The 23,145-nt window shown below is 35.0% G+C and overlaps 2 protein-coding genes and 1 long non-coding RNA gene across 5 annotated transcripts in view; 1 reads left to right on the forward strand and 2 right to left on the reverse strand.

The window, feature by feature from the left end:
• Window positions 1–14,139, reverse strand: part of LOC106793187 (C-type lectin mannose-binding isoform-like) — a 73,540-nt gene extending 59,401 nt beyond the window's left edge. For 2 of the 3 annotated variants that reach the window (XM_014759903.1, XM_014759900.1), the window contains exons 1-2: window positions 8,711–9,614; window positions 8,028–8,132 (exon numbers count right to left, since the gene is read on the reverse strand). The gene's annotated coding sequence lies outside the window, so the exon portion shown is untranslated. Of the gene's footprint in view, window positions 1–8,027; window positions 8,133–8,710; window positions 9,615–13,165 lie in introns of those variants that run through there. The other variant, XM_014759901.1, reaches the window with a different exon arrangement.
• The window catches only part of LOC106793185 (dipeptidase 1-like), a 64,901-nt gene that overhangs the window by 2,295 nt on the left and 39,461 nt on the right, over window positions 1–23,145 (forward strand). The gene's annotated exons all lie outside the window — the stretch shown is intronic.
• LOC106793192 overlaps window positions 17,179–23,145 on the reverse strand; it is a 45,629-nt gene continuing 39,662 nt past the window's right edge. Inside the window, exons 2-3 of the long non-coding RNA XR_001382385.1 lie at window positions 18,649–18,833; window positions 17,179–17,565 (exon numbers count right to left, since the gene is read on the reverse strand). This is a non-coding gene — a long non-coding RNA (uncharacterized LOC106793192). The remainder of the gene's footprint in view (window positions 17,566–18,648; window positions 18,834–23,145) is intronic.

Here is a 23,145-nt window from a genome sequence, read left to right on the forward strand (position 1 = left end):
ATAAGTCTCGTCTATCTTTCTTTCTTCCTCTCTCTCTCTCTCTCTCTCTCCTCGAGATCTAATTTTGTCGAATAACGCCTTGTATTCCGCGCAGTATAATAAAACGTTTCTCCTTATATCTGCGATATTTTCAAATAACCTCATCCCTTCCAATCTTTCCTTCTTTTTCACCACTTTTGTCTCTCAAACTCTTACAAGAGAATATATCATCCAACTAAAATGAACGCTTTATGACGATATATATCTCGTTGTTTGATTCAATTTACGTCTTGTTTTTTTTTCTCCCCGTTCATTTACATATTAACATTTATATACATTTTTTTTTGGTTCGATTTTCCTGTTTTATTTTTGGTAGGATTTTGTTTCTTTCTTATTGTAATTTTTATGTTTCAATTTAAACAAATGTAAGAACGAAATGAACGTACTACTCGGCAACTTGGTTAAACGATAAACTCATTAGCATTTACATGGACCACGCAATCGCTGATACTCTCTCCAGAGGATAGAAAGTAAGAATAAAGTGTGGACGAGAGAAAGGAAACAATAAGGTAGCAAAAGAAGGAAAAGAAAATAAAAGATAATGCCGATATCGAACGTGACGGAAATTCGTTTTTCGCAAGATAGTAATACTCGGGGAAAAAAGTTATGCTTTTCACGACCGGTGGACCCACATCGACGCAGCCGGTAGATTTACATATTTAATGCAATTACGCTAATCGACGAAAAAGTTTCTTTTCCGACACTGCAGTTCCGGTGCAGCCGGTCGCCGCAACTACCACCGCGGCCACTACAGCATCGTTCTTATCGCCAAAGACCGAAAAGGAAAGAAAAACAAAAAAAGGAGGAGTTGGTGTTAAAGAGAGAAAAAAAATCTTCGAAAAAGAAGGCTCGGTCAAAGATAGTTTGCACAAAATAAAAGTAAGAAAAAGGAAGCGTTAAAAGTAAGTACCGAACCCGAAACCGAACCCAAACTTGAAGTCGAAGCAGAAATCGAAATACGTAGGTTGGTAAAAGAGGGTAGTCACCCTCCCTAACTGAGAGTGTCTAGCGCATAACCGAACCTTCCGGACGACAAAAGTTAGTTGGCAAAGAGAGAGTATCAGCGCGTTGTACCTGTGCACTCGCTACAACGAGCAATGTTTAACGCTAGACCAACACAAAACTCGTCAAAATAACGGATCTCCTATTTATTCCCGTATCACGATATTGAACGGCTATTATTACTAAAGTGATCTTTTCTTTTTTTTTACTTTTCCTAGTAAACTTTTTTATAAATTAAAATAACAAAAGTAATGGTCGAGCAAAAACATGTTTTAAAAGAGAAGTCGATAAAGGTTCGTAGCGTTAAATTCGATTGAAAGTATAGGAAGAACACTTGTCTAATGTTACGTATGTGTATACATCGAACGAGAGATGTGAGAAAACGTAGCACGCGAACAAGCAACGTTAAAAAAAGCTATAAACGAAAAAACGTGAAGAGAAAGGTAGATAGACACCGTCCAACTACTACTACTACTACTCGTGCAATCAAGTTCGTTATACAGATATTAAATTCATGACTAATATAATTGCTTTTGCACAAAGATCATTTTTTTTCAAGCAGAAATACGAATTTACTGTTTAACGATCGACCATTTTGATATCTTCGACGTAATGGATATTAAAAAGTCGTTTCGCGGAATCTTCATTACGCGCGAGAAATTTTATTCTGTAACAAAATGAACGATGATCCATACACGGTTAAAAATCTTTTTTTTTTTATTATACGCTATTAATCGCTAATTGTAAGCTTTGAATGATACACGACGTTTAATAAATAACGTCAGGTAAATGTTAACGTATTCGATACACTGACCGTTCGCGGAGAAAAGGCATTAGATGAAAATTAATTCTATTCTACCGACACCATGATAGTATCCAATTATTCTAATATCCTGAAATTCCGATCGCCGATTCTGAATGTAAAGCACTGCCAGCTTTGGTTCGATGTACAGTCTGCGGCAATGGGGCAACTCAAACGAGGAGAATCCAATAAGAGAGAACGGCAGATTATCCATTTACAATTAGAACGACTCATTTCCATAATATTAAGGAAAATAAATTGCGATAATTCGAAAAAAAAAAAAAAGAAAAAAATGCCGAAAATGGAAAATTGTTAACGTTTATCGTGGCAGAAGAAAGTCACGTTATATACGCATTCGCTAAAGAAATAAAGTAGGAAAAGATGGGGGGAAAAAAAAATGTCCGTGCTCGTGTAACGAGAAAACGCGAAAACAAAGAAAAGAAAAGAAAAGAAAAGAAGAAAACGCGAACGGGTTAGGGAACGCGGCTTTTGATTGATGGCCTTCGAAATCAATTTCCGCGTTGGATCGCCTTGATCACGAGAAAAACATCTCCAACAGGTGTGGCGCCGTTGATCAGGAAAATCGAAGGGTGTATCGACCACCTACGACGCGACCGGAACTTTATGCCCTGTACGAGGATGTATTATTAAAATTACACGGAAGAAAAGGGAGGGAGAGAGAGAAAATACGTTTCGTTTTTCCATCCCATTTTTTGTTGTTTCCCTTCTTTTAGCCGAATTTCTTTGGAATAATTGTCGGAGGAGAAAAAGATTCCTACGGAAGAAATAAATCGAACGTTACTAGGAAAGCTTTATGTTTTCAATTCCGCTAGCTCTCGAACGTGTAGGATGCTACGTAAGTAAAGGAAAGAGAAATGGAACGCGGAATATCAGGCAAGATATTCGAGGGAATCGTAAATCTACATAGAATATTTTTAACGCAGGCAGAGAACCTTCTGTTACATCTTTTTTCTTTTTCTATCGGGTAGCCAGTATTACATTCGATTTGACTTCTCCTTCTTCCTCTTTCTTTCTCTTTATCTCGCTTTCGTATACATACGACTAGGTCCGTCGAAAATCAGAATCGATATATGTATAATCGTTGAGATTCCGAAATCCAGAAGCACTATATAAACTATTTTCTAGCATTTGGTAGAGAATTGTAGGACCACGGTGGGAATCGACAATATCCTTTGAAAATAACACTCTCCGGCTCGACAAAATAAATCGTCTTACGTCAGCAATTTGGGATCTCTTTCGAACAAAAGCTCAAAGACGTAAAAGCATCCTACCGAAAAATGGCTGCTCTGGTGGTCGATGAGCGGCGTGGAAAGTAAAAGGAAGAAAAATAAATTGCTAAAGTCCCCGCCGAATAAAAGATAAAAATGCATCATCAGTTCGGCTCGGCAGCGCACGGCACGGCACGGCACGGCACGGCACGGCACGGCACGGCACGGTTATATCTACGGTACTGGCATAATATATGAAAATTTGGAAGACGTTTTTCTCAAGGGTCTTCTTGCTTAAGAAAGAAAAGAGAAAGCGGAAGGATGGAAAGGAAGTTCCTAAAGAAGAAGGAGGAACAGGAAGAAGGTAAGGTGCGGTCGAGTGTAAAAGAAGGTCAAAAAGTAAAGTTCAAAAGGAAAAAAGGAAAGAAGGAGGAGGGAGGGAGGGAGAGGAAGTAAGCTTTGTTCGCGGTATATTCCAAGAAGCAAATGCGCCGAGCAGAGTTCGTTGTTGGATTTGGGAGAAGTCTCCTTATCGTTTACCGCGGGTCCTTGTCTTTCTCTCTTCCAGCTACCTCTTAATCGGCTTCCCCTCTTCTCGAAAACTTGTTTCCCTTGACTCCGTGTTGTCGCATATCGCACGTAGCCGGAAGTCTCGGAACAACCTACACCAGGGATCAAACTGGAGGGGACGGGGAAATGGAAGAACAAGTGGAAGGAAGAAAAAGCTTGGCTTTTTCCTAGTAAATCGAGAATAAAGAACGGTCGAGTAAGGTATTAAAAGCCATCAGGGATATTGTAGGTATGGAAGATTTTTGCGCAGAAGGCAACCACCCACTTACGATCGCAAATCATCCGACGAGATATATTAAAGTTTCCGAAACGTTATCGTTACTCGTATCCCAGACACACGCTCGTGCACCCAAGCGCATTTTTCTATTTTCTTTCTCTCTTTCTCTCGAAATACGTGCTGAAAAATTTAAACGAGAGAAAGAGAAAATGACGGTACCGTGGAAGAAAGTATTCGAATTCGGTTCACGTCGAAGGACTTAATACGCGAAACGCGCAAAAGGGCGGTAAGCGTGAATAATCGTTATGCTGGTGGTCTTGCTCGGCTAGACCTTGCACCTATTTTATGCAGAACAGGTTATACCAAAGGTAAGAGCTGAAAGAAAGAAGAAATGAGAATAAAGGAGGAACCGAACTTAGATATCCATTATGGATCATTATCCAAACTCGATTTATAATCCTTCCAAGCGTGGAACATTTCGATTACCTTACGATCCCTTTCAACGCTACGATGACCTCCATAAGCTACTTAATACTACTTTAATAGATTCTACGATAATAATCGTTCGATTACACGGAATCGTTAAAGACTGCAATACGAACCGATAAGCAATAAATTTGGCTAAATAAACAAATAAATAAAGAAAGAAAATCAAAGTATCCGAGTTACGCGCTATTGTTATATCGTAACCCATCGTCGTCGTGTTTCTCTACGAACTATCGAATAAAATCGAAGCCGAGTAACCTCGGTTAAATTTCGCTCTCGAAGCATCAGCTATATTCGTCTTCATATCAACGAGTGCAGCAAAATTAAAGATTCGAAATCCGGAAATTCGCTGAAATCTCAACATCTCGTCGAATATATACCGTACATATATATATATATATATCATTCTCTCTATTCCTATCTATACATCTCTTCCCAGTTTCCTTGCACTTTCCACTTGCGCAGAAAATTATGCTCACGACTATTTTATTCCCTCGTTCCAGCTCTATCGAGGAATTTAATATCTTCGTAGCAGATAAATCGTAATCTCGAGATTTTAGCGTAATTTTATTTCACTCTGTCTCTCGTTCGCACTTCTCTCTTACTTACTTATCCGTTTCTGTTTTTCCAAGTAACGACTTTTCCTCAAACTAAATACAAGTATAACCTTATACTCACTATCTTTCGAAAATCAAGCTTAGCTGGCACATTCTTTGAATACGGATTATATAGCTACTAGGAAAGCTCGTTTATCTCGTTTGCTAATAAATACACGTCAAAGGTTAGCTCTGAAAGGAACGCGTAGGATGTTAGCGAGAGAAATGGGGGATGCTTTCGATAATTTAATTATCGACGCGGCGCCGTGCCGTTGACGAGGACAGAAGCAACGAGGACAGAAGCAACGAGGAGAATGCGTCCCGTTGTGTAATTACTATCGCTCAGAGATCCAATAATAGCGCTATAATGCCACGAGTAGGGGTAACGTGTACGATTTAGTCTATAAATTAGAGATGTCTTTTTCGACTAGCGTTCTATTCCTGATTTATATCGTACGTCGAATTCTCTCTCTCTCTCTCTCTTTCTTTCTATATATATATATATATATTTACATCTATCTCTCTTTCACTAGCCGTTATCGTTTCCCAACACACTTGTTTGAATCGAGATACACGAGAGGCTAGTTGCTACCGCGTTGTTCTTCCAAAAGAAAACAAAGAAAAAACCATAGAACCTATATAACAAACGAGAGAGAAAGAGAGAGAGGGAGACTGGACATAGTAAACGATAAAAATTGTACGCTCGGTCTATGTGCATAGTTCGTTTAATACTAGAAAAAAGATATCGATTTAAAGGACCTACGAAATCGATTCCATTCCAAAGAAAAATGATTAATACCGCGATCAATGAATAAAATATAAAAAAAAGAAAAAGAAATGTTTGATTCCACGTGCAGCATATATAGGTAAAAATATCAAACCCTTACGTTCGCGTTAAAGGCGAATAAAAGGGAAATTAATTCGAGGTCAAACATAGTGAAATGAAAAAGTCGTCTTCGTCGTTCTTACTGTCTACACGATAGGGACGAATATTACGATTTCGCTTGAGAAAAAGACGCGATTACTCGGAGGACGGCCAGAAAAAAGGATTCTTTATTTTTTCCCTCTTTCTATTTCCCTTTCTCCCTCTCTTTCTGTTCAATGTCCTTGCGCCAACGACTTGGCAGAGTCTAAAGATTTTCTTTTCGTTTTTCCAAGCAACGGCATCGCTGCTGATTGGGTCTTCTTTGAGAAAGGATTCACCGTGCTAAAATTGATTTCTCGTTCAATATCAAGAGAGAAAGAGAAAGATAAAAAGAAAGAAAGAAAGAAGGAGAGAAAGAAAGAAGGAAAGAAAGAAAGAAAAAGGAAAGCTATCTTATTCCCTTTCTCTTATCGTCTCGCTACGGCAGGATATTCTCGACATTTTTCTATTAGATCGTAAGATGTAATTTCAAGTGACGTTTTCAACCACGAAGATTAAGCTATCTTCTAAATAACTTCCTTTCTTACGTATAATATGTAAAAGAAAAAAAAAAAGAAAAAGATAATTAAGATGATGGTCGTGTTTTATTGTAGAATTGTCACCTAACTTCCCTATAACGAGCACGAAAAAATAATAATAAAAAGTGAAGAGTACGTAAGTACCTATGTATGTAATTCGAGGAAGGACGCAAGGGTAATTTCATTAATTCAATTTCGAAGTGGCGCGCATATAGCGAAACGAGAAAACTCGCCAAGTGCGAAATAAACGTTCGCACCCAGGATCCTACTAGATCGTGATAATTTTCCAGGGAGCTTTTACAGCATCGTTCTGCAACCAACTACACCCTCGTTCACCACACGTGTTTCCGAAATTTTTCCAAAGTGTATATTTTCTGCGGGCAGACCGTTAAGACAATTTCCAGTTACGAGTTTCTCTCGTTTTCCTTCTTCACGTGCAACACCGCAATTTCGGTGTCCTTCTGCTGTCCGGTTAAATTATAAAAAAAAGAAAAAAAGTTAAAAAAAATGAAACGTAAGAAAAGAAATTATCGCGTCCAAGTTAATTCGAATGAAACGAAAAGATGCGTGAGAAAAATAGAAAAAAAAAAGAAAAAGTGCAACGGATAAGAGAATAAAGTAAAATAGATGCACTTCTGACGAGTCTCTCTTATACCTTCGTGAAAATGTAGAAAAGGAGTGAAGTCGATGAAAACGAGTATGTATGTATGTATGTACACATCGAGAGTATATACATACATGAAATATGCCATGCGAATGCACTCAAATGTTTAAGAGCCCGTATATGAAGCCGAGCTTCACGCTCCTTGTTTTCTCACTCGGCCCTTTTTTCTCCCAGATCGCTCTCGATTGCGATCTCGCATCGTTCATAATAAGAGCGCAACATCTATTCTACGTTACGTTAAAGCTCAAATTAAAAACACATATGCGGTTCGAGAGAGATCTACTCGGTTAAAAAAAAAAAGAAAAAAATAATTACAAAATCAACAAAAAGATTCATGAAACAATTTGAAAATAAAATGCGATACGAACGTAACTTCAATTCAATTTCCGAGCCAATAAGTTCTCTGGTATTTACGTTTTAAATTCAATAAATAAATCCTGAAAGATATCGATTACCAAAGTTTAACGAGTTTCGATTGTTGTTAATTAAATATTAATAAAAATACTTACGAGAGTACTTATAAGAGTACTTGCGATATCGAATCTTGTCCTTTAACAGCTTTAAATTATCTACGATTTAATATACTTATATAAACTTGAAAGACGTAATAATAAAATAGTTAAATTTGCTCGAAGTATTCTGTTTAAAAGTCGTTAAGATAATAGACTTGATACAGGTTGAGATAAAAGTTACAAATTCTCTACTTTCATTATGCTTTCGCCAAAAATTGCAACGCAAGAATTTTCTCTTTTTTAGTTTAATTGCAATTCATTTTTTATAACGTTTTAATTTAAGATGCACATTAACGAACAAACAAATTTTTAAACACAAGCCTGCGTTACAGGTGAAATAACGTAATCATCAACCATAATCAAGGTAAAAAAGCTCGACATTGTTTCATTTACGTTCGAACGCAAAGATAAAATAATATGATTTATTTGCATATGTATTTTTAATGCATATGATTTTCGGTACTTACATATACATATGTAGATAAAGACAGCTGCGATGGATTATTTATAAACGTCATCTTCTCTTCCGATCTGCAATATATCCTTTCCCTTCGCTAATGGAATCCATACAACTGGTTGAAATACGAAAATAGAAAAACACTAATTAATACGATGTAAATATTAATATTTTTAAATAAAAACAAAGATACAAAGTCTATCTTCTTTTTTATCTACACATGCAACATTGATATTTCGCTAAATGTAAATAAACATTAATTAACAATAATTAATATTCTTCCATCTTGATGAACGCTTTTTTGTTTTTTTTCGTAGGCCATCCTGGATGATATCGTATGATTGCATATGCAATAATGCACATATAAAAATTAAGTATTATACGCAATTCGATCGGTGTTAATTAATGAGTTATGTATAATTAACTCAAAAATCATTAAAATGCGACGATAATATCGGTATCGTCAAAAATAAATACGAGAATATACAATAAAATACAACGACAACAACGCTAATTTGATATTCGAAATATTTCCTAACCTAATTGTAATATATACATGATAATGAAATATCTCTTAACCTAATTGTAAGTGTCGAAACGAACTATAAAGAATAAAATGTATAGATTATGCATTTAAACGTTAGAATGATGCACTGGAGGATGATGTATTATGAAAAGAATTAAATTATTTACCTGTATATAATTAGATGAATAAAAATCACGCGTGACATGTTGCTACCGGCACTACAACGATTGACTTGCGCTGTATACTGAGCTGAGATCGGCGTTACGCATGCGTACAACGTCACGAATGCGCGCGCAGTCATTTTCCTAATGCCGGCATATTAAGAATATTTAAATACATCTAAATGTTACTACAAAAATATGCGAATGTTATAACAACGATATTCTGTTATATAAACTATCAAAGCAAGTAGTTATATAAATAAAAACGTTAAAATAATGCCCCTAATACGAATTGCATAAGAACAAAACTGAATAATTATGAAAATGTAATACCAACGAAACTATATGCAAAAGGAAAAATTCTTGTTTGCAGAATTGAAAAAGTGGCTAACAATAAATATTGCTAGAGAATGCAAATCTCTTACTAACTAATGAGTTTTCATCGTACGTATTTGTCGTAACGAACTAGCTTATGCAAACCCAGCAACCGCTTGCAAATTCAATCAGTGGACATGTAATCGATTCACTATGCGAAGAAGTACGAGGCAAACATTCAACGGTGAAATTTTACGGGAAAATTTTCAAAAGTAAAACGTCACGACGCGTATCAATTAACCTCAATTCACGAAGGAAAATTTGTATTGTTTCAATGCACAATACGAATAAAATGCGAACGATGCAGCATCGAGCATCCCGTTTTGCGTTCGTTCGTTCGTTCGTTTAATGAGTGTATGCATACATAGTATAGATTTCAGTTGGAAACGACTTTAATGGCATTACATGAAAACGATGATCAACCTTTTATACGCTTTTATATCCACTTCGTTAAATGTTGTTGAAGAAATAATAAGATAAATGATAAATAAAAAGGATCGGTCGATCGAGCGAAAATAAAAGAATAAAAAAAAAAAAAATGAGAGAAAGTTGGAAGGGGAAAAAGAAAGAGACAGAGAAGGACAATATTTTCTATAAAATTTGTCGGGCCAGGTCGAAATTAAAGGAGAGAAAACGTATAGCGCGTGAGAGGTTCGCGTAACTCACAATCAGGCGCGTCTCGTGGCTAGATAAATTTAATGTCGAGAGCTAGAAAGCGAGAGAAAGAGATAGAGGAAGAGGAACGTTGGCGTAAAATAGTGGAAGGATTTTGGAAGCGCTTGTTCGGAATAATTCGGTTAGTCGCGAACAAGCATTATTATATAACAGTAGTCATAGTAGTAGCAGTAGCAACAGTACCAGCTTTGCTCGTTCGTTAAAATATGTATATATCAAAAAGGATGAAAGTTGGTGGTAGTCGATATTAATTCATGGATGTGTTCCTTACGAATGGAAATAAGAGCGGCGCGTTATATGTCAGAGGTCGAAAGCTACGTACGAAGCATTGAGAGGAAATTTAGAAGCAAACGTAAGAAGAAGAATAAGATGGTGGTGGTGGTTGCGAAGGGGGAGGAGAAAGAGAAGGCGAAGGTGTCGTGAATCCTCTTCTTCAAATCTATTCCTTGCATAGTCAAACGTCGAAGAAGTCGTACGTGCCTCCGCATATTCTGCTCCGTACATTTCGAGTAATTGCAAGGAATTTCAATGACGCACGAACAAAAGGGTTGTCCGTGTAAACTCGGATGATTGGTCGCCTGCTCTTTCTCTTCACTCCTCTCGCACTCGCTTGCTCTCTCCTTTTCCACAGCCGCGACGAGGCAAAAGCGAACGTGTGCGGGAATAAAAAAAACCATCTCAACGTTCTCGACTCTCGTGTCCTGATGCAAAAGGGAGAAAAACGGTAGAAAGGGGGAGGGAAGAATCACCCGGTGGATGAATGTACTTTCAGCCTTCATACGTGTCTCGCGTACAAGCTTGCGAAAGTAAAGTAAAGAGAAGGAGGGAGAGAGAGAGAGAGGGTTGTACGCCGCGAGAAATTTCATATCGGTCGTCTTTCGAGATATGGAAATGCGAGAATTACATCATCAAGGAAAAAATGTGTTTCCTGGCCGGTGAAATACATATATCCGTAAAACGACGTGTCGTCCTCCTTTTCCCTTTCCTATTCTACTTTGCCGGTAATAAAATATATCCAATCGCTTTTCGTAAAACGTACCGATGCGAAAAAGCTGTAAGAAATTAATCTCACCGTCGAATAACTACCGCCTACAAAAAGATTTCTTTGAAGAAGAACTCAAATTCGCGCGTAGCAAAGAATGTAAGAAACGTTCGTTGAATCCAAAAGGATTTACTTATTCGATCTATCCTCTTTTCCTCGAGATTCGTAATTTTAAACTTTCGAATCTTATTATAATTCGGAATAAACGTAGCAGCGGGTAAGGCCTGCAATTAATTTCTAAAATTCAAAGAGAGAATCACATTATTAAGTCCGTCCTCGCGGTATATTTCACAAGAATTCTCTCTTAAGGTTTTTTTCTCCAAGTATTTTACGAAACACCTGGGAGAATCCAAGGAATTCGCCATTCATAATTATAAACTTGGCGAAAGCGTTGGAAAAGTTAGAAGAAAATATGAGAAGGGTTATTATGTAATTTAGACGACCTAAAATTGCGTAAGAACACGATAAAAAAAAAAAAGAAAATCCTTACGTTACTGGGTTTTAAAAGAGAATGCATTTTTTCTCTCGTTAAATCTTTATCCGATATTCCTGTATTGATGTATTCTACATTTTTAATAAGGTATGCAACAATATATTGTACCCATAAGATTATAAACATTGATTTAAAAATACTTGCATTAAAGATTTGCATAATTCACTTGTTATAAATAATCCTTTCGAGTTAAACTTATTAAACATATAATAAAGGTATACTAATGTATTTCATTTCAAAAATGTCATCATGGTAAGCACACGATACCAATAGTTTTGAAATAAAAATTTTGTAAGCGTAACTATATACGATTTTTAAATGACCCTCTCGTTGTATGTTCGATGGATCGATCGTGCTCGTTATTGTTGCACCGAGAGACCAATCTCTCCATTGTTTCGTGTTCCTTGCTGAACAAACAGCAGTGCTATGCATTCCTGTACATTCGTAATATCGCCATCAGCAAATTACAATACTTTAATCCTTTGTTAAAATTTAATCAGAAGTTTGCTTAAGTGGTTGTCATTATACTTGTCTCGAGAAAACTAACATTAAAGCAAAATCCATATATACATATATACAATATATATTAATATACATTTATAACAAAAATCAAATTCTCTATATATAAAATAATAAAAATTCAATTGGTGCGTTCAAACAAGTATTATATTAATCGTTAAAACCATTGACGAGTTATATCGTTTTAAGGGTTCATAAAAAAAAAATATTTAAAATATCGTTCGAACACGAGCTAATGTAAAAAAAAGACATACATTTGAATGTTTTTCATCCTCGTATTTCATCATCATAAAACAAATTGATAAAGAAACACAAAATAAGGATATAATAATAAATAATAAAAAGAAAAATTATATAAAGATAGAAAGAAAAAAAAAAGAATTGAAATGTGTAATGCGAATACACTTTGATGCGGAGCTTTACCACGTAAATCGGATACAGCTTTGAGGTGAAATTTTCCAGTGGAAATAGGAGGTAGTTCCAAAGCCGACGTGCTCTTGTCTGGAATTGATACCTTGTTCGGCAGTGTAAGGTTGCGTATGCAAGTAAGAGAGAGAGAGAGAGAGAGAGAGAGAGAGAGAGAGAGAGAGAGAGAGAGAGAGAGAGAGAAAGAAAGAGACCGGATATTTAAACTGCGAATCGAAACGAAAAGCTTGGACTAGTCGATCGGTCTCTCATAGCAGGAGAGAGAGCTTTTCACAAATTTGACGACAAAACAAAGAATTTCTTTTACAGAAGTGACAGACAGTATAGTACTTCTCTATATGTTCACGTCCATTCGTTTGTCCGAAAAAAAGAAAAAGAATAAACAAGGAGAATACCTATCCGAACTTTCGATAGGCTTTCTATCTTTGTCATTTTTTTGACGTATAGCTTGAAAATTTTCTTTTCTTTTTTTTTATTCTTTCTGTTGTGTGTCTAAAAAATCCATGTAAGCTAATAGAAAATAGAATAGAATAAAATATTATACAGTATAATAAAGATTGAAACACTCGATTGAAATACAATCGACTTATCGACAATCCACTTCTCTGATCTAATATGTTGGTACTCTTGAAAGTAGCACATGTACCACTGGAAAGCAAAGCTCTTTAAAGGTCCTTTTAATCGGAAAGCTTTCCATCGGAAACTCTGACACATACTGCAGACAAAATATATACGCTGAATTCTTCTCATTCTTGAAAGAGCTTTATAACCTGTAATGCTTCGAACGAGATTTTAGTTAATGCTTAGCAATACTATCAACATCAAGTTTCAAAGATGATATCACAAGTTCGTTAATAGTTAGATGAGTATAGAATGTAAATTATATATCTTATCTATATATATACATAAAGTTACTTTACTTTCAACTTACTAAAGATACTGAATATCCAACGTTGGCTAATCGTTTTCGATAATGCGTCAAAGTTTTGCTTGGACAACAAACTGATCACTCGCTGAATTTCAGGATACCCCTCTTCCAACGAAGCCTCCACAGTCTTTAGATAAACGACGAATTAACGAGCTTTCTTAATCTTCTCGATTACCTACAAGAAATCGAGTAATTAAAAAGGAAAATATATTTATTCGATTAGAGTTTTCGTTATTTAATAAAATGTATTTTGTTAAATAAATGATCGGTATGTATGCATGGTGTCAAAGGTTTTACCAGCCAATTGGATACTTTGTGTATCGATATATAAATCGTATTTGTTTAATATAAATATTATTTATTGTATAATCATATGTCAATATTTGATTATAAATATTAATCATTTATCTAAAATATATATAGATTAAAATTATTTGAATAAAATATTTTCCCGATAAACAGAAGCCATTAGAAAGTGATTGTTTTAAAGGTATTTCTTGTTGGCGGAGGTAAACCTACTGTTTGAATATTTCAAAGTAGAAGAAGAAGAAGAAGAAAAAGAAGAAGAAGAAGAAGAAGGAGAAGAAAAAGACGAGAGCTCGGTCGACAACGAAGAGAAAAAAGCTATCAAAGATATCGGTTAAGTGGACCAAAAAAAAAAAGAAAGAAGAGAGAAACAACGAGGAAAGTCGTCGGTGAAGAATCTCGACATTTTCTTATTGAATATTCTCGATTATCACTTTTGCCAGATCGTGTTTTAGTTCGACAAATACTGACCATGACTTTTCCTCAACTTTATTATTGAAAGTAATAAGAACGGTAATAAAAAAAACTACTATCGTTTCATTGGAAGTTTTAAAACTTGGTTATTACACCCTCGTTTGCAAGTTCGCTAATGCTTTCGATGCAAAAGAAAAAAGAAAAGACAAATAAAAGATCGTGATTATAATGGAATAAAAAATGAAAATAAAAAAACAAACTACTCTTGTAATTTTTCTTACAATCAAACGTGCATTCACGGAAAAATAATTAATGATCGTGATCTTTCTTTTCCAAAAACACTTGAAAAAATTCGTCAGAAAAGGTTAATAATCATTCTCCCTTTTTCTTTTATTTTCTTCCCTTCCGAAACTCGAAAGATTTGGAAGTTCGCGCGCGTTTATGTGTACAGCGAACGAAGTTTTCTATGTTCCGAGGAACTCGCGAAACTTCGTTGAAGTTTTAAAACGCGCCAGAAACAACTTAAAACACTTTTGGAATTCAAAGTTATTTGTCTTCGATGGATCGACAGGTACATTATCTTTTACCTTATTTTGCTTTTTTTTTCTTCTTCTTTTATCAGCCTTTAAAATACGAACCGTGTCTACTCCCTTTTGATTGAGTTTTCAAACTTTCATTGAAAAAGTAATCAAATTTGAACATATTATGTTAAACAAATATGGAAAAGTTGAAAATATTTCAATAAATAACAAAAGTAAATAAAATAAAAACATTTTGTAAATATATTGAAACTTTAAGATAAAAAGGCTTGAAGATTTCGATAAATAAAACCCTTTATTGGAAACTTAATGTTTCCAAGCTCGTTTCTATCAAATACTTTTCCCGCATATATTGGACAAGCATGGAGCGTTGTTATATACCAACGAATCACAAATAGAAGCACAAAAAGAGACCAGAAAGGGGGATAGAAAGGGGGATAGAAAGAGGAAGGTTTGATGAAACTACCTACAGTCGATTCTAGCACACTGTCAACCGAAATCAAACCTTTCTCTAACGCAACGCTGTACAACTTCTTTTATTGTTAGCCCGCAAGTCATTATTTTCTTTAGCAAATATTTCTGAGGCCAAGAAGGATACATAATCAAAAAGTCCATTTTTTTTCAACGATAACAAAACGACGATTATATTATAAATTGTTGAAATATTAATCAAATGTTTAAAAAAGATATCTTCTTGGGATTTGAAAAAGCCTGCTGAATAATTCAAAGAAAACAATGAATCGTTACTAAAAATTTGTTGAAATATTAAAAAACTTGTTGACAACTAATTCAAACGTATAACACAGAATTTCGTCTGTCTCTCATTACCGTTTATATACATATATAACGACGGTGTTTAAATATTAAATAAAATGTAGAAAATAAATCTGTGGGCGTTAGCATGAAAAATTCACTTTTAATTTGTCCCACCTATTTTCTTTAATGTGTTTTCCTCGTAATCTTACTGTATACCTTCAGACGAGAGAAAAATTCGAAAAAATCGTGATGAATAAACTCGCTTTAAGTAAATTTTTCATTGCATCATTTTATTCGAAAATTTCCTCCTAATTGTATTCTATATTTTCATCTACCGTTCTTTAAAAATCGTCGAATACAGGAATTATATTTGTTTAACAATGATATCACAAAGTGGTGGTTCTATACGTTAGTTATACGATCATAGTGGTGAGCAATAATTCGTTTTACTCGTAGCTCGAAAGTTTGCTTGGCAAATTGTTCTCGATCGTAATTGAAATTACATCATTCACGATATAATATATGTAGATTTGACGATTACAAGTGTCGACTAGGATCGTCACATGTGAAGTGGTAGGACAGTTATGTTTTCCTGCATATATACTATAGGATATATATATAACGCGACAACGTAGGTAAAGTCGTAACCTGTTGCACGATGAACAACCCGCGCTATACATTGTCCTATTCTATCTTTATCGTTTTGCATATTCCTTGTATATTTCTATATTAATCATTGAGATATTCTAACGAGACAGGAATTTAAATTGAAATTAAAAAGTTCAAACGGATGGCCAAAGTGTATTTGTTCTTCCCCCAAATTCAACTCATCCGTTTCGGTTTGGATCGATGGATGAGAAAAAAGTATTAAAAATATTAATCTGTAAAAATTTGTTTAAAAATTACACATATCTTGAGTAAATAATTTCCTTCTGATATTTTATTAGATCAAAATTTTCCACTTGAAATCACCACTTACACGGGAACGTTAAAACAAATGTATTTTAATTAAAACAATCGTTAATTGTAAGTAGAATAAAAAGATGAGAGTGTTGAAATAATTGTTAAATAATCGATAGAAGTTTCCGTTGTTGTCTAAAAGCCAGGTGTATAGGATCTATGTACCGTCCTCTTCGAAGTCTCCTGTTAGACTGATACGTTGTCACATAAAAAAGTTTTTTCTATCTACTTATATTTTAAATAGTTTAAACATATATACATTAAATTAAACATTTCATACCTATTAACGTACTATAGATATTAAATAATTACGATCTAATATTCTTTTAGCCGAAAATTTTATCCTCGAAGTCATCATTGCGCAGGAGCGTTGAAATAATTACATAAAAATAATAAAAATGATAAAATTAGAACGTTTTAATGTTAGATTTTATTTATTAGGTGTATTATTTCCTTTATACACATGCGCAACGTTCGGAAAGTCATATAAACAACTTTCAATAAAAGTAAATTTCATAGAAGAGGAAGTGCCAGTCTCAAGGTGCATCTCGGGGAGGACGGTACATAGATCATATACTCCTAACTTTTAAGCAACAACAAACACTTCTATTAATTAATTAACAATTATTTTAATAATCTAATGTACTCTACTTATATTACAGGAACATTTTATCCTCGAAGTCATCATTGCGCAGGAACGTTAAAATAATTACATAAAAATGAAAAAATACTTAAATCAAAACGTTTTATATTATAATCTTAAATTTTCTTTATTAAGTATATTATTCCCGTTATACACAAGCTCAACGTTCGCAAAATCATAATGTTGTTTTTATAACTATCCGAAGGCTACATATGCATAACAAAATTAATATTCGTAATAAATCGAATTTCCAGTCTAACGATGGATTTCGAAGAGGATGCTGCACTAAACATATACTTCGTGCATTTAGACTACAATACACATTTCCTTCGATTAATTAATAATTATTAAGTATATGTCGACACTCTCAAAGTATATATAAAGAAGAATAATGAATATCGTTTTCGGGTTGTTTTAAAAAATTCTCCTTGTATAAATATTAGAATTGGATCATATTGGTTTGGTATTTAAAATCTAACATTTAAAACATATGATAAGCATATATATATAAAATATCACTTATGCGTATCACTGATATAAAGATCGATGATTCGGAGATCTCAATTCTAGAAGTAAAAATGGTAGGCAAGAGTTGTTCTCTAACAAGTCGGAGGTTGCATAGCTCGAGGATATCACAGAGGCATCTCGTATTTATGCGTAGTGAAGTCACGTATGTAGGATACTGTGTGTTTTAGCGCTCGATGTACCTTCTGGATATGCCAGAGGCATCGTGCTCTCCTTTCCCTTTCTTTTTGTTCTTTTTACAATAACACACATACGCCTCACTGAAACACAAAGTGAGAGAAATAGAGAAAGATGGAAAAGAAAAAAAAAGAAAAAAAAAGGAAAGAACGAATCGGAGACAAAAGTGTCGATTCGATCCATCGAAATCGTTTTCTCTCTCTCTCTTTTTATGATTTTCATCGGTGAGTTGACATCGCTACGAAAACAAAATCACCGAGAAAAGATTGATATTCCACATTGTCTAGAATACCACCCTACGGAACTCGTACAAGACTTCATCGTCCCTTTCTACTCTATCTTTTTCGTATCGATTTCGTCGAGAAAATAATAACCTTCCTATAATCGCGTTCACCTAGAAATTACATTCTTATATGAAAAGAGCAAACGATAAGGGAAAGATAGAGTTTGAGAGACGAGAGACGAGAGAGAGAGTATATATTCGCAGGGGTAAAAAGTTTGCAGGAACTTTATGAAAAGTAATTTTGCGAATCTATAACGCGTATCCGAGTTATATCTACTTATGATTACTTGCAAAGCGTTTGCTGATAGATCGGGAAAGATAGAAGGAAAGAGAGCTTGACTTATATCCCTTGGAAGGAAAACTTTACCAAGAGTTTCTATCTATCGTACGGTAATATGATCTAAAATAATAATGCATATTTAACCCTTTCGTTATATATTTAACCCAGCCGTTCACACGTATATGAATCGCTGTCTACGCCAATCATTTAACTTAATCACGTAACTCGAACATATGAAATATTTTATTGGACTTCCTCGCAATATTGCAAAAACAAATTATTTTATTCCCATGATATGATATTCTCTGATAAAAATGTATATACATATATTTACATATGTAAATGTATGATTATATCGAACGCTCCAGATATATATATTATATATACTTATTTACTTACTTCCATATGGGATTTAGCTTTCTTTCTTTCTTTCTCTTGCTATCCCATTGGATCATTCATCAACATTAAAATGTAATATAATTTGAACCTTACTAAAGAACCAACGCGCCACACTATCTCTCAGTTCCTTTTCTCATCCCTAAGAAATCCTATGCGTGTATCGTATACTTATATCTATTTACTTACATATATGTATATACTTACTTGCATATATAAATGTTTTTCAACTCGTATAATAAACTTCCTTACGAACGAACAAGCTCTTCCCTATCGTTATGACTTTTATTCACTTTTCTTTTTCTTCTTCTTCTTCTTCTTCTTTCCTTTTTTTTTCTTCTATTTTATCGTAGTATCTCGTCGCGATCATGCATAATCTTGGCAGTGTAGAGCTTTCCGTTGGAATGTACGCGGCATACATATGTAACACGAAGAAAGAGATAGAGAGATAGAGAAAGACAGATGGAAAGTAAGGAAGGGGAGTGGCGACACGTCTCGACGTCTGCAACGGAATTCTCTTGCATCTTCGGATCGTCGCCTTTTCTCTTTCTTTGTATCTTTTACAATGCCTCTACTACTACTACTACTACTACTAGATTCTAAACCCTTTTTGTCCTTTTATTTTTCGCGTTGCAAATACGTCAGTTGCATCATATTAAACATATGTTACATATCATCGAATTCATAGGTAAACGTAAAAAAACAATTCGTTGCTCGTTGTAGAAATGAATCCTCGGAACACAGTCCTCTGAAATCAGCTAACGAGACCCAAATCCAACATTTCTTGTATGATACTTCCCGTTTGATTTCAGTATCGCATGTGTACGTATATTCTTTGTGTGATAATAATTTGATAATAAAACAGTAATTTGTATCTAATCGTATGAAATGTAACATATATTTATTCATATTACAGAACAGCTAGAAAATATAGCAATTTCTTTATTAGAATAACAAAATTATTTGTTTCCAGCTGACAATGAATCGATGGAAAATATCAAAACGTTAATGATATGATCAAACGTTATTCGTATGGAGATGCTGAATTAACAGCACAGAAGAAACTTTTCTCTTTGTCTATATTTCACAATTGCTTTGAACCGGTACTTGTTCTTGTAACGAAATAGCAAAATGGATTCCGAGCGTATGAAGTTCCGATTAACCGGCATTCCGAGAGTTCCGACATGCTCCTGGTCTCTGGGTGCGACCTTTACAACCACTTCCTAGATCCTACATGCAATGCTTCCTACCCTATGCTAATCGATTTCGAATATATCAACTTCTATACCTACGACCTTAATAATATATCTATGTAAAATATATTAGGTTGTCCCACAAGTTCCTTCCTTCCATTTTTTTCTTATGCGACTTCAATAGATGATATTTATTGTTTAAGGTTGATTTAATGTGTTATATATGAACCATTCTGTTCTATTACCTTCTTCCATATATCACCTTATATCACTTTTACAACATAGTGATTAATCTGATATATATGTAAGAATTTTGGATAAATAATAGAATCTCGTAGGATGAGCTTTTAGGTTGACGAAATACGCAAACGCGAAGACTTGCGAAGAGACATGTAAAGTAACTCGTCGCAGTCATCGTCATTTCAAATTCGAGAAGGATAAGCTAGATACGCTTTTCCTCGTCGGATTCATGCAAAGTTTGAAAAAACAAGGGGAAACTCAATGCAGAGCTAAGCAAAGTAAAGTAAAGCAAAGCAAGGCGAATTTTTTAGCACGTTTTTAAGGTAGATCCGACTTAAAGCGAGGGCTACGTTCAAACTTTGCACAGTAGTATATTTCATTTATTTACATTTCCCTCTCCCTTTTTATCTTACACCCGCTACTTTTCGCTAAATTTTTCTAACAACGATACATACGTTTCCGTTCTACTTAGGAAGAAATTTAAAAGCCCCAACTAAAATATGTATACATTTGTAAATTTCATGTCAATTACTTCGAGTACACGCGCGTATACGCACGTCCACGTGCACGTACACGTGTTGAATCCTATCTATTTATCGGTGGAAAATTGTTCCCATTGTTTTGTAGAAAAGTGAAATGTTATCGAATCGTTTTTCAATTTCGCCGGTGTAACAAATGGTGATACAACACCTGCGGTGAACCTTGTATCCAACCCTTACACGCCCTTTCTCTCCTGCACGTCTCGGTCATGCATATTCAACGTACGAAACCTCCCTTTCTACGATGCGGAACGATGCTACTACAGCTTCCCATTCGTGTACCTATCAATGACAGCTGACAAATGCTACTCAAGTTGCAGTAACATCGGTGCAATTTCCGCGATAACTTAGAATCGATCTCATCCTCGAAAACCTTCGATTTCTATTCGAACAATCAACGAGCGATAATGAATTTTGTGCCAGCATTATTTCTTTCAATTTATGTACTCTTAGTGGTACGTTAAAATCATCGGATTATTTTTTGAATAATATTCTTGTTCATTTAGATACCATGACACTATAAGCTGCTATAATAATTTAACGTATTTACTTACGCTCGCGTCGTTAAACGTTTTAAATACGCAAAGAAAACGAAAATGATAGGATTAGTAAACGAGAAAACGAGGATACAAAGGAAAATTCTAAACTGGATGATGCGTTGAGAAATGTCGATAAACTCGTTTACTCGTTGATACGATGACAATTTGCAAAATAAGCGGATCCGTAGGGAGTAAACAAATAATGCTGAGAGGAATCGAACGCAATTGCAATTCGATTATCATTAATTAGCCGGCCTAATCAGAAAACTCGTTCCCATTCTACGTAATGGTGGAATATATTTTCCTGATAAACATGTTATACACCACCACTGTTGTTGTTCTTGTTGTTGTATCGTAGAAATAGAAACGAACAACAGAATCGAAGAGAGAAAGAGAAGATTCGAAAGATCGTCGTTCGGGTAAAATAAAGGGAACACACGGGAAAATATGTAAATCAAGGGGAAATAATTTCGAATGGATTCTTATCTATCGAGTATACGATTTAATAATCGATACGCGGAATCATATCAATCTGGATTGAAATCTCGGTTTTCATTTGTCACACGTATATACGCGAGCGCATACAATTTATCTAAATGCAAAGAAACTGTTTTCTCGTAGTGTGTAATGCAACGTTACAATCATGGGATAACACTCTACTGTGCAAAATAAATATAACGCGGGATACGCGTGGGAAGAGAAATTTTGCAATATGTAAAGAGTATCCTCCACTATCGACGTTTAATGAAGGCAGATGCATTTACCGAGTATCCTATACGTTTGTCGAGTTTGTCCATTTATTTTCTTTTCCTTTTCTTCTAAAACTATTTTTCGAGGGTAAAGCTCGCTTTTCCTTTGACAAAAGTTGTAATAATTCGAGGCGCAATTTTCGTTGCAGTATTTCTATAGCTGCAGTTTTACCGCGGTGCGTCACCTGCATTGCCGTGGAGAAAAATAAAGAGAGAAAAAGAAAGAGAGAGAGAGGAAGACGAAAACGCATAGAAAAAGAAAGAAAAAAAGGAGGAAGGAAGGAAATAAATAAAAAGAAGATTCTAGAGAACCGGTCGTTACGAATTTACCTCGTCCTATAGGGAAATAACTGCGACGACGATCTACGTTTAAAAAAAAAAAAAAGAAACTAAAAGAATACACAATTTTTCTAGTCTCCCTGCCTCGAAATGCCGTTCATATAAGAAACAAACCGAAACAAATAAAAAGTATTCGTATTTAAGTGACACGACAAAAAAACGCAATTATTGGTTTGTTTTAATCGATAATCTAAATACATTGAAGATGTTGCATAGTAAAGTTCAAAGGTAATCAATTCGATATCGTCTTTGGAACTAATCGTGCGGAATTTCTCAAGGTGTTGATAGTTCTATTTAATCGAACTCGTTAACGTGTTAACGTATAACATTGTAATCATTAATGATACGAAATACGATATATTAAACGTTGTTCGTGATATCAGGTAGTTGTGCTTAATCGATTTTAGCCACGAAGAGGGTGTGTTGTAAACGATATTTCGATGAAAAATCTAACAGCATCGGAGACGGGAAATGTTAGCATTTACGAGGGCGGAGAAGATGCTAAAATCCTCGTCTACTAATATCGATGAAAATTGTGATACGCGGTAAAGATGAACCTTCTAATACACAGCGGAACACCATAGTGGCAGCCAAGGAAGATCGATAAAGCACCTTGGCTCACAGCTTGACGGGCCTCGAAGGAAGGGAAGAGAGAGAGAGAGAGAGAGAGAGAGAGAAAGACCGAACGTGAGAGATAGAGGATGAAAAGAGAAAGCTCGTGAATGAAGGAAGGAGTTCCAATAGCCCTTTCAAGGAAATGGAGCGAACGGACCACCTTGCCACCATCTTCTTCCTATTCCTCGTAGTCATTTTATCTTAGGTTCTAAGACGATTTTAATGTCTGCTCTCGTTCCGGGCCCCGCGTACTCGAACCAACTTCTCTACCTAGGTATGTAGTCAACTTCGGTCTAATGGTTTAGGTGTTGTATCCTACCTGTAGGTATAAGTATATACCTAACATTTTTTCTTCTTCTTCTTCGTCTTATCTTTGTCTCATGAATTTTTCTTTAACCGAAAAAAGCTTCTATCGGTCCTTCTAATCGGAGGAACTCGAATATCCATTCGCGAGGAAGGATCAATGTCGACCAAAAAACTTTTTTCTTTT

This window comes from Polistes canadensis, unplaced genomic scaffold, assembly GCF_001313835.1.
Source record: "Polistes canadensis isolate GaletaPanama2010 unplaced genomic scaffold, ASM131383v1 scaffold_12, whole genome shotgun sequence".
NCBI classification, from domain to species: Eukaryota; Metazoa; Arthropoda; class Insecta; order Hymenoptera; family Vespidae; genus Polistes; species Polistes canadensis.